Source organism: Gorilla gorilla, chromosome 7, assembly GCF_029281585.2.
Source record: "Gorilla gorilla gorilla isolate KB3781 chromosome 7, NHGRI_mGorGor1-v2.1_pri, whole genome shotgun sequence".
In the NCBI taxonomy this organism is placed as follows: Eukaryota; Metazoa; Chordata; class Mammalia; order Primates; family Hominidae; genus Gorilla; species Gorilla gorilla.
Genome location: NC_073231.2, coordinates 19,037,385 through 19,050,847, shown reverse-complemented (window position 1 = coordinate 19,050,847; position 13,463 = coordinate 19,037,385). Strand labels below are relative to the sequence as shown.

Sequence of the window (13,463 nt, the reverse complement as noted above, 5' to 3'; positions counted from 1 at the left end):
TGTTTCCTCACATGAGCATTTTGATCATTACCTCCTCTTCCCCACTCTTTAACGTTTTTATACCATAAAGAGAAAATAACTTGGGATTCCATGCAGACATTTTAAATTCATGGGCAAAATTTTCAAACTGCAAATAGTACAAGTTTTATATGCATGCTTTAATTTGACTTTCTTCAAATATGAATGCTGCTATAATGCACACATGGAAAGGCTGCTATTGGAATATACTTTCTATGTATCCTCGGAAGCAGAGCTGACCTCTGGCTGGTGAGTGTGGCTGCCTCGTCAGCAGTATATATCTGATCATCTCAACAGTGTTTCCCATTCCTAGTAAAGGAAAAGCCCCATAGAAATAGTAACATATGTGTTTAGGAGCTAACGCTTCAGGAGAGTTTAGTCGAGGAGATTCTGGGAACAATACCACAGGAATCCAGGAAAGACTTTGATGCAGAGAAAGGCTATTACTCCATGAAACACTAGAGATGGGAGGTGAGCCAAAGAAAAATTTTTGTACTTTGCAATGTTTCCTTAATTTGGTCCTGCTCCAACATAATGTAATTATACAAGCTGTGGTTGCCAAAAACTAAATATGAACAAAAATGGAAAAGACAAGATGTTTGTAGGGGAGACTATAGGCATCTGGCGTGCAGGGAAAAAAGTCAATAAATTGTTCAATTGAGATGAAAATTAATTCTAGAATATTTTCAGGCAATTGTTGGTAGGGTGTTTGTTACTTTGGGCTGGTGTGTACTCGATGGCAACTTTTGTTGAATTAATTTTCGATTTTGATTAGACTTTTACTCAATCACATATAATAAGTACAGCTTCCTTTCATGAGTTACAGTTTACTATTTCCTTAATATTTAGAAGCATAAGAATATTCTGTAGCCATATGTCAACTGAGATATCTTTGAATATTTTATGTCCTATAAATTATTTACAAAGTATTATGACTACGTAGAATACATTTTACCTTGATGAAATATTTCTGCCTTTCAGATGGTTCTTGGACTTGAACATAAGGCAATACAGTACATGCTCCAAATACTTACAGAAATTATTTTGTATCACTGAAAAAATATTGCGCTTGAGATTTTGTGATTTTATTTCTGGAGCTGACTTGGCAGGAGAAGTCTTAAAGCATTGCCTCTTTAAAAAAATAATAATTTGATCAAAGAAGTTTAGGGACCAACAGTGTACTAACTTAAAAAATGAAAACAATGGAATCTTTAACCTGAGGGGACAAGTTGATTGCTAAAGTTTGTTTCCTAGAAAGAAAAAAAAAAGGTCAAAGATGAATTTAATAAACTTTCTTATGTCAAATACACTTCTTCTGTGTGTTATCAAGAATCTCAGCTATCATCACTCTTCTTTAATAAAACTGGTTATCCTGCATATAACACTGCTTTTGTTCTCGGAGGAAAAGTCATGAAATGAGAGAAGATGGGCACAATATCCTTTCCCCACCAACTTAGATTCCCTGGAAAGTATTCGCTCTGAAGTCCAAACATCTCCAACATTAGACTATGATAATAATGACACAAAGGATAGATAGATATAAATGGAAAATCATGTTCTATAAATGGATTACCTCTAAGATACAAAAGTATTAAAATATATTTTCTTTGTGAAATACAATGCCCATCTATTTAATTGGTAATGTTTTGACAGGACAGTAAACAGCATGATAAAACCATTTAGGTTTCAAAATCTTCAACAACTCATTACTTACAAAGGCTTGAATAAATCTTTGATAGTGTTTTGGAAACGGTACTGTTGTATTGCAGGAAGCCAAAGTTAAATATCAGTGTATTAATTTCTTCTCCAGATAGATGTGATCATATCACTACCTTGAATACTTTTTTCTTTTCTCTTTTTTTTTTTTTTTTTTTTTTTGAGATGGAGTCTCGCTCTGTCGCCCAGGCTGGAGTGCAGTGGCATGATCTTGGCTTACTGCAAGCTCTGCCTCCCAGGTTCATGCCATTCTCCTACCTCAGCCTCCCAAGTAGCAGGGGCTGCAGGCGCCTGCCACGATGCCTGGCTAATTTTTTGTATTTTTAGTAAAGACAGGGTTTCATCATGTTAGCCAGGATGGTCTCGATCTCCTGACCTCGTGATCCACCCACCTTGGCCTCCCAAAGTGCTGGGATTACAGGTGTGAACCACTGCACCCAGCCTTGAATACATTCTTTAAAAGCTTTCTTCCACTTGCAGAGTAAATGTCATACTCTACAGCAATAGCATATTACTCTGTATTAGTCTGTTTTCATACAGCTATGAAGAATTGCCCAAGACTGGTCATTTATAAAGCAAAGAGGTTTAGTTGAATCACAGTATGGCTGGAGAGGTGTCAGGAAACTTAAAATCCTGGTGGAAGGTGAAGGGGAAGCAAGGCATCTTCTTCAGAAGGTGGCAGGAAGGAGAAGTACTGAGTGAAGCAGAAGATCCTCTTTTAAAACTGTCAGGTGTTCTGAGAACTCACTCACTATCATGAGAACAGCGTTGGGGAAACTGCCGCCATGATTCAATTACCTCCACCTGGTCTCTCCCTTGACACATGGAGATTATGAGGATTACAATTCAAGATGAGATTTGGGTGGGGACACAAAGCCTAACCGTATCATACATGTTAGCCATGATCATCAAATTCTTTCCTTTTTTACTTAGTTATTTTAGTTCCCATTCTATGAAGTAGCTCCATGTCTTGTATATAATAACCTTTAACTCCCAAAGCTTATCCTTTAAAACTCAGCATATTTGGTTCTTATTCCATGAAGCCTTCTCACATGTTTCTCACTTGTGTGCTCCACCCTTTGTTTTCTCCATGTTCTGTCTTTCTAGTTACTGATTATTGTGTATGCAATACTGTATGCTAATGTTTCTTTACCTCTTTCTCTCCTTTAAAGTCCTGAGACTCCTTGACAACCATGACCATGCCATTCTCATGATGATAACTTCAGGGCCCAGCACAGTGCCTGCATATTTTAACTGTTCAGTAAATTGTTATTGAATGAACATTTGAATGAAAAACTTACACTAGTATTATGTAATGAAATTTAACACTGAGATAATATGAGATACTTTGAAGTAAAGCAAACATCATGAATGTAATAGTGTGAAGGCATTGAAAATAAATTTTTTCTTTGGGCATAAAGAGAGATATATTTCAGCCTATATATAGAAGAGAGCCAATGGGTATAACAGTTTGCAAAATCCATAATAGGGCTATTCAGTAGAATGTTCTGTTCTCAATGCCTGTATAAAAAGAAACCAAAATTTATCTTTAACTTTCTGTATTAAGGTGATTTGAAGATAAAGAAATAAAAGAGACATTTTGCTTTTTAAAAAGTGCTTAATTTAAAAAGTTTCTATCCTAGTTAGTACTTGGAGGGCTATAATTTCCAATTTGAATTTCATTTTTTTTCTTATAACAACTTTATTGAAGCACAGTTTTCCATGTTTAAAATGTACTAATTGATACGTTTTGACATAAGTATACATTCATTAAATAGCCACCACTGTAAGATACGGAACTTATGAATTACCAACAAAGACTCCTGATACTTCCTCAGAACCGCTCTGCCTGGCCTCACCCCACATATAGCTGAGAATAGCCCTGATGTGCTTCCTTTTGTGATAGATTAGTTTGCATTTTCTTCAGTTTTATATAATAGAAATCATACAATATGTACTCTGGAATGTCTGGCTAATTATTTTGAGATCAAACCGTGTTGTAGTGTGTATCAATAGTTTATTCTGATTCTGTTTATTGATGAGTAGTATTCCATTCTATGGAATCTATTCACCTGTTGTTTCCAGCTTTAGGTTATTACAAAAAAAATCTGCTGTGAAAATTAGTGTGAAATCATTTTTATTGAAATGTATTTTTATTATTTTATTATTTTTTTCTTGGTGAGATATCTAGGAGTGGAATGGTTGGATCATATGGTTGCTGTATACAGTCTTTAAGTTTTTAAAGAATTTCATAAATTGTTTTTAAAAAAGATTTCTTGTTTTACATTTCCACCAGTAGTGCATAAGAAGTTCAGTTCCACTACATATTTAACACTGGTCGACACAAGCAGTCTCTTTAATTTTAGATATTCTAGTATGTGAGTTGTACCTAATTGTGATTTTAAATTGCATGTTTTAATAAATAATGATGTTGCACATCTTTCCTCATGTTTATTTTCCATCCATATACCTTATTTGGTGAACAATCTGTTCACATATTTTACTAAATATTTAGTTAAATTGTTGGCTTTCTTATTATTGAGTTTTGACAGTTCTTTACATATTTTGATGGAAATCCTTTACACAGATTTCATCCTTATAGCTTGTAGCTTGTCTTTGCATTTTCTTAACCATGTCATTTAAAGAGCAAAAGTTTTCAGTTTTTCTGATATCCATTTTATCCTTTTGTCCTTTTATTGATTGTGCTTCTGGGACTGTTCTTAAGAAATCTTTGCCTAATCCATTGTGACAAAGTTTTATTCTATGATTTTTAAAAAGATTTTTATTGCTTTAGGATTTACATTTTTGCTTAAATGCTGTAATAAATTTTGTAGATAGTGGGAGAGAAGATCAAAGCTTATTTCTTACATATGGTTATCCAGTAGTCCCAATACCACTTGGTGAAAGATTATCCTTCTTTTATGGAAATACCTTTGCATCTTTGCAAGAAATTTCCCTATGTGTGTGGGTCTATATCTAATCTGTCTATTCTCTTCTATTGATCAATATGTCTATTATTTTCTCTAATACAACAGTGTGTTGATTATAAGAGCTTTATAATATCTATTGAAATGAGATAGTGTTAGTCCTCCTATTTGGTTCCTCTTTTTAAACGTTGTTTGGCTATTTTAGGCCCTCTGCATTTAAATATGAATTTGAAGTGATTTTGTCAATTTCTACAGAAAAGTCAAATGACTGATTGACATTGAATTGAAACTATGGACCCATTTGGGGAGAATTTATATCTAAATAATATTGAAATTTCCTACCCATTAACACCAGCTATGGCTTCCTTTATTTTGCCCTCTTTCATTTCTCTAAACAATGTTTTATAGTTTTCAGTGTCTAACATTATTTACCATATTTACCATAAGAATTTTATAATTTTATGCTACTGTATATACTGTATATACTGTAATATTTTTAAATTTAAATTTAAATTTTGTTTTTATGCTACTCTATATACTGTATATACTGTAATATTTTTAAAATTTTATTTTCAGCTGTTTGCTAGTATGGAAATATATTTAATATTGATATTTTAACTTGTCTTTCTAAATTCACTTATTATTTCCAGTAACTTCTTTGTAGGTTATATTTAATTTTCTACATGGATGATTATGTTGTCTATGAATAATGACATCTTTGTTTTCCAATCTGGATGCCTTCTGTTTGTTTGTGTTGCCTGATTTCACTGCCTAGTACCTCAAGTACAATGTTGACTAGAGATGGTGGGAGCAGACAGCTTGACTTATTTGTGATATTAGAGAGAAAACAGTCAGGTTTTTTTTTTTTTTTTTTTTTTTTACCATTAACTATGATGTTAGCTGTGGCTCCCCTCACTCCTTCCCTGTCTCCCGCCTCCCTCCCTCCCTTTCCTCCTCCCCTCCCTCCCTCCATCTTTCCTTCCTTCCCTCCCTGCCTCCCTCCCTCCTTCCTTCCTTCCCTCTTTATAAAGTTATTTCCTTTCTTTTCCTACTTTCTGATAATTTTTAATAGAAAAAGACATTTTATTAAGCACATTTTCTGTATCTATTGATATTATCTTATGTATTTCCTTTTTTTTTACTTTGTTAATATGGTGAATTACATAGATTCACTTGAGAATTTTTAGTCATCCTTGCATTCCTGCAATGAACTCAACTTACTCATATATTGTTATCCATTTTATATCTTGTTTGATGGACTGAATTTACTAAAATGAATTTAGAGTTTTTGGTGTCTATGTTCATGAGGGATATTGGCCCATAAACTTCTATTTTAGATAATGCCTTTATGAAGTCTTCATATCAGGGTAATATTGACTTCATAAAATGAATTGGAAAAACAGGACTTTCCTCTTTTAATGTCTTGAACAGTTTGTGTAGAACTGGTATTTTTCTCTTCTTCTTCTTCTTCTTCTTCTTCTTCTTCTTCTTCTTCTTCTTCTTCTTCTTCTTCTTCTTCTTCTTCTTCTTCTTCTTCTTTTTTTAATTTTGTCTTGTAGAGATGAAGTCTTGCTCTGTCACCCAGGCTGGAGTGCAGTGGCACAATCTTGGCTCACTGCAACCTCCGCCTCCCAGGTTCAAGCAATTCTCCTGCCTCAGCCTGCCAAGTAGCTGGGATTACAGGCATGTGCCACCACACCGAGCTAATTTCTTTTGTATTTTAGTAGAGATGGCGTTTCACCGAGTTGCCCAGGCTGGTCTCAAACTCCTGAACTGAGGCAATCCACCCGTCTCGGCCTCCCAAAGTGCTAGGATTACAGGAGTGAGCCACTGCTTCTGGCCTGGTACTCTTCTCTTCTTATCTGTGATTGAATTTACCACTGTAGCCAAATGGGTCTGACTTTTTTTTTTTTTTTTTGTATTTAAAGGGTTTTAGCTACAAATTCATTTGTTGAAATATATACAGAGATATTCAGATTTTCTATTTCTTCTGGAGGGATTTTTAAGTAGTATTTATTTTTAAAGAGATCTGACCATTTCTTATAGGTCTAGATTGTCAAACATATTGGTATAAAGTTTTCATATGTTTTAATATTTCTTTTGTTATCTGTGGAGTCTGTAGTGATGTGACTTTTCTCATTTCTAATATTAATGATTTATTTCTTCTTCCTGTATGTTCCTGATCAGTCTTGCTGGGATACGTTAACTTATCTATTCAGAGATCCAACTTTTGATTTTTTTTAATTGTATGTATTAAGTTTTTGGTCCAATTCCATTGATTTTTCTCTTTTTGTTTTTTGTTATAACTCTTCTGTGTGCTTTGGGTTTAATCAACGCTTCCTCGTATGTTCAGGTGAATTCCAAGGTCAATTTGCAAGCTTTCTTCCTTTCCAACATAGATATTTAGTGGGTACAGCATTACATAAACATAAATTAGGCAAGTTGGTTGATAATATTTTTTTCTGGTCTGTTATGTACTGACTACCTTACTGTATTTTTGTTCAATAGAATTATTGAGAGAGGTGTTTTGAAATCTTTTGCTATAGTTATATATTTGTCTATTTCTTCTTTCCGTTTTTGCTTCATGTATTTGAAACCCTGTGGTTGAGTGTATACATGTTTAAGCTTATAATGATTCCATGTGAACTGACCCCTTTATCATCAAGAAATGCATTTTTATCCCCGCTAATAGTCTTCTTTGAGGACCACTTCGTCTGATATTAATGTAGCCATTTTTGCTTTGTTTTGATTCATGTTAGCTTTCTTTGTAGAAAACATATAATTATATCTAACTTTTTATCTTTTTATATAATCTGGTATGTTTCTTTTTCTTTGTTTTATCTGGATATTTTTATTACTCCACCTTTAAGTTCACTAGTCTTTTCTTCTCAATATCTAAACTGCCATTAATTCCTTTCTGTGAATTTTTCATTCAAGATGTTGTAGTTGTCATCTCTGAAAGTTCAGTTTGGGCATCGTTTTTCCATATTCCATGTCTCTACATAAATTTTACAACATATAAAGTTAAAATGACTGTATTCGTGTTTCTGTCTACAAATTCTAACATCTTTGTCAACTTTAGATCAGTTTCTTTTCACTTTTCTACTTATTGTAAGCCATCTTTTCCTGCTTATTATGTGTCACATTTTCCTGCTTGTGTGTGTCTGATAATATTGGATTAGTTTTCAGGCATTGTGAAGTTTACTATTTGGGTGCTGCTTTTTGTATTTTTGTATAACAAAAAGCTTTGTTTGGTATACAATTGAGTTATGTAGAAACATTGTTATTTCAATTTTGCTTTTAAGAATTGTTAGGCATGTCTGGAGCAGTACTCAGTGTAGGAATAATTATTCCCTACTACTGAGACAAGATGCATCTGTGTGTTTTACTGATTGCCCATGAGTCATAAGTTTTTCCATCCTAGCTGGTAAGAATAGGCACCATTTCTTAGCCCAGTGTGAGTGCTGAGCACCATCGTCTCATTCATTTAGGTGTTCTTTCCCTGTTCTTCAGTGGTTTTCTTTACTGATCAGGTGAATACTGAAGTGGAAACCTGAAAATTTTCAGAATTCACCCTCTGTGCAGCTCTCGTCTCTTCTGAACTCTATCTTGTAAATCCTAGCTGCCTTTTGCACCTAAACTCTCAGCCATTCTTGTCAACTCAGAGAACCTCCTGGGCTCTGCCTGGGTATTCCCTCCCTGCATCTGAAAACTCTGTCACAGCTGTAAGATGAGACTTGCATTGCAAGGCTTGCATTGTTTATTTCCAGTCTTTCAGAGATCACTGTCCTATATGGCCTAATGTCCCATATGTTGAAACTGTTGTTTCAAATAATTTCTCTGTTGATTGTTTCAGGGAGAAAGGTAAACTCAGCTCCTGTTATTCCATACTTCTAGAAGCAAAAGTAAGGACCTTATGTTTTTAGACATTTAGGTTTTAAAAATATGTTTGTTAGCTGTATTAGTCATCTTTAGGCTCATGTGCTCAGAAAAAAACAGGCCCGAAATCTCCTCATGTTAGGACAACATTTTATTTCTCATGTTTCATGTCAGCTGGATGAGAGGAGCCCGCATACTATGACAAACAATTTTCATGGTAAAGGGGATAGAAGTGAAACAGTTGGAACCAATGACACCATAGCATTTGAAGCTATTTCCCGAAGTCACGTTTGTTACATCCTGTTGGAAATCATAGTTGTAACACAAGTACGCTCATTCCACAGGGGCATGGCAAAGCACATGGCAGTAGGAAAGGATATATTATTCTCTCATAGGGAAGGGACAAGAGAATAATTAGGGAAAGAAAAGAATCTACTGTTGTTTAAACTCTCTAAAGTATGTGAGAAGATATATAACAGTGAATCGTTACAGGGTTGTTTTTCTAGATAGCACTTGCATGCTTACAGTGGAAACAGGTAAAGTATACGGGGGAATGTGTGTAGGTTATATGTAAATACTATGCCATTTTATATAAGAAACTTCAGTGTTTGTGAATTTTGGTACAGTATACATGGAGGTCCTGAAACCGTGAATACCAAGGGTCAACTGTATAAATATAATATGTACATATAATTTTAAAAATGTGAATTATATAAATATCTATTATTTATATGATATATAAATATATATTTCCCTGGAACACAAAACATAGCTTCCCAATGATATCAAATCTTCTTTCCTTCCTAAATTTTTTTCTTATTTCAGGCATAGTACAGTGTTCATCAGAGGCTGATATATGGGTGGCCTTCTCTTGAACAGAACTAAGACTAGACTGGGAACCCAAGTAATGTTGATTTTTGATTAGGCTTAAAATTAGATAAGGCAATGTAAGGCAATTAAGAGTTAAAGTGCTATCTATAAATATTTATGAAATTCTTGGCAGTGTTTTATAAAGACCACATTTATTCATCTTTAGCATTTAATTTGCAATTTTTTTAGATCATATCCTATGTTTCGGATGTGCTTTGTATGTGTGTCTATAAATCATGTGTCTCCATGTATCTGTGGGCAAAAACACACTTGCACATGTAATATATTTTTTATTATTGTAAATAAAATAATTGATTTTATTCTAGAAGAAATAACACTATTTAATTTAGTGTTTATCACAGATAAATGGATAGACAATGATGAACAGGTATGTAGTAAGCACTTAACCAGATTCCAGACATTCTACAAGGTACATACATAAATACTAAGTCATTTTCAGAAAATAGATACCTAAAATTCTAATTGGCCTGTGTTGATTTCACTATTTTTATGACATTAAGCCAGAAATAATCAAAGAGTTTTAATAATGTACTCATAGGTCATGTTTTAAACCCCCATATTAAAAAAAAAGACTTAACTTCCTGTTCTTGTTGCAAATAAAATATCTATGTACATAGAAACTAGTCTTCTTCTTCTTTTTTTTTTTTTTTAAAACCAACTCTCACTTTGTTGCCCAGGCTGGAGTGCAGTGGTGCAATCTCAGCTCACTGCAACCTCTACCTCCTGGGTTCAAGCAATTCTCCTGCCTCAGCCTTCCAAGTAGCTGGGATTACAGGTGCATGCCACCACACCCAGCTAATTTTTGTATTTTAGTAGAGATGGGGTTTCACCACGTTGGCCAGGCTGGTCTCAAACCTTTGACCTCAGGAGATCCGCCCGCCTTGGCCTCCCAGAGTGCTGGGATTACAGGCATGAGCCACCGTGCCTAGGCAAGGGTTCTAATAAGAGAATAAATCTCATTGGCAGATGAGAGAAATGCATGGCTCCAGACAAATTTCAGTCTCCCCTGGAGCATCCCCTTTTCAATGCTAACTTTAACAGGTATAATAGCCTCTCCTGAAATGCATTCATTTATCTAGTCTGTGCATTTTAAAATCCAGTGTAGAAATCCCAAGCATGGTAATCTTTTCAAGTACATTTTGATCATGTAACTTCCAGGGCTTAAAGCATTTCAAAAGTTTCTGTTACTCTTTACATAAAGATAAAAACAATTCTTAAACAGGCTTATAAGCACTGTGTTTTGTTTCCCCTGCCTGGCCCTCTACCTCATCTCAAATAACTCTGCCCTATGTTCTGTGTGTCCCTGCTTTCTCTCTCCCTCCCTATTTTTGCTTTTCCTTCCTTCCTTCCTTCCTTCCTTCCTTCCTTCCTTCCTTCCTTCCTTCCTTCCTTCCTTTCTTCCTTCCTTTCCTCCCTTTCTTCCTTCTTTCCTTTTCCCTTTTCCTGTCCTGTCCCTTCCCTTCCCTTTCTTTCCATCCTTTCTTGTTTCTCTCTCTTGTTTTGTCTTCCTTCCTTTCTTCTCTTTTTTCTTGTTTCCTTCCTTCCTTTTTTTCTCTCCTGCCTATGACATTTGCTTGTTTTGCCCTTTGAATCTCTTTATTCCACTTTGATTAATTTTCTTTCACTTATCCTTCAGATGTCAGTTTCGATATCAGAAAGGCAGGAAAACATTTGCTAATCACTGCTCTCTTGTTGCTCCTTCGAACTCCATTTACTTCAGAAGATTTATCCTGATGTGCAGTTATGTGTGTTCTGGCTAAAGTTTCATGTTTGTTTTATCATTTATCATTAAAGTTTCTGTTTTGTTTTATCATCGTCTTACTAGAATCTACCCCAGGATTTGATGAAGCTGATGTTCACTACCTATTTGCTAAATGAATAAAAATGAAGTCCACACATACTTATACCCACATAATTCAGTCCTGTACTGAATAAGTACTCTGAGATGGTGACTCTATTATGGAAGCCAAATCCATGTGAAGAGCACAGGGCTGCAGGTCAGGTGGCCTCAGTTCAAGTCTTGTCCTCATTCATTAACAGTTTGATGTGATAAGGAAAAATTTTTCCATGTCTCGGTTTTCTCACTTGTAACATGACAACATTGCATAAAATGATTTCTGAAGTCCCTTAATATTCTGTGATTTTATGTCAGTTTTAGAGAAAGCATATTAATTACTTGTGCTTTCTGACAGTAATTCCACTTAGTATGGGCTTGTCCCTTCCAATAGCACTCATAACACAACTCTTGGCCATCGACGTAATAACATTCCAAGTATTCCTTAGTTTAACGCTGAAATAAATTACTCATCTGGTATAAAATGTATTTTTTCTTATGGAAACCTACTATTTAAAATTCTCCCAAGCTATTAAATTTCTTGCTCCAGAGTCTGAAACTCCTTACTAACCAATCATGCAATTATGCGGAGAGTAAGATTCTCAGAAAGGATAGAGTTTTAGTTCTTTAAATACCATGACTATGAATCCTCCCATTACAACATTTCCCTGAATGCAAGGTGAAATCCAATAAATGAAATTCTAGATAGTAGCCTTTTAAAACTGCCTATTTATCTCTTATGTTAGGTTAGCCTGAGAGCTTCTTTGGAGCCAGTGCTTGTAGATGCAACAGAAGAGAAGGACCAGGTGGATTGCTCTTTAGTTTACATTTGATGGTTGATACAGCCCATAACCTCTAGTCTGTTTTTAACATCTTTTGGGTTTAATGTTTCAGACATGTAGCATTTAAACTTAAAGAACCTAGTTTTGTAACTTGATTTTCTTTTTGTTCTTCTCAAATGCTTATTCTTAGTGTTAGGATGGATTTGGTTCTCCATTTTATTGCTACAAGACTTCAAACAAAATGTTTATACATTGATAAAATTTCTTTATTTGTAGGATGAAAATTGTAAGACTGACTTCATAGTAATAATGGGAAGTTTAAGATGACATCTTTGATGTAATAAGCTATAGTAGAGTCCCAAAATAAAATAAATATTATTATGGGAGTTGCTATTTTGCTATGTAAATAAAACACAAAAGTTATACATCAATGAATCTGACACTTTTTGAGTCTCATAAGAGGTTAAAAAGTCTCATAAACTTAAAAAGAGTAGATGCTGTCTAATCAAATACCTTCTTTTTTAGGTCAAACTAAGTTCTGTGAAGATTAAATGGCTTATAAAATATAGCTCCTGACAAGATAAAATTATTTAGATATCCTCAATTGATGTTTCATGCTCTACTTCTAAGTTAAGATAGTCAGAGTGCAAGAGAAACTCATTTTAGAGAAATGAGACTTGGTTTCTTTGACATTGATTCTGATTTCCCCCTCCATTAGTCCCACTTATCTGGGTACAGATTTTTAATTGGCAACACTAGAAGTGATATTTTCTAGAATTTGATGAAGTACTGTGAATCACAGCTTTTCCTGGCCACGGAACATTGATATATTGTTTTCCACAACATTGTATTATTACAACTGAAACATGATTAATTCATATTCAAATAAATCAATGTGAATTCACATTTGATTATTGATTCAGTTATTGATTATTTGAAACCACACTATAATCTTATGTGAATAAATATGTTTAGAATTTTAATATTGTTCTAATACCAATCCCTTGCAATATAATAGGTGGCAAGGAGACTTCACTGGCAACCCTGATTAACACTCATCTCTCTTGTATTTAAAATCCCTTAAGCAGGAATTGTCTTCCCTTGACTTTTAAGCAGATAATTACATTCAAATCATATTAACAATATTTTATTGAACATTTACTTTCTTTAAGGTGTGCTCATTTGTAACAGTGTTTTATTAATTTAAATGTTATGACTAAGGGTGTTGTTTGGTTTCTCTGCATTACTGGTGTAGTGCAAAGTGGTGTAAAAAAAGGCACAAAATATGAAAGTAAAAAACAAGTTGATTACATAATACTACAAATTAGAATATACATCTTGCAATATAAATATAGAAAATGTTAATATCATTTCTACTGATTTAAAATGACATTGATCCTTTTCAATCCTTGTCAA

General features: G+C 34.2%; 1 protein-coding gene across 1 annotated transcript in view; it reads left to right on the top strand.

The window, feature by feature from the left end:
* SGCZ (sarcoglycan zeta) overlaps positions 1-13,463 on the top strand; it is a 1,168,143-nt gene that overhangs the window by 382,717 nt on the left and 771,963 nt on the right. The gene's annotated exons all lie outside the window — the stretch shown is intronic.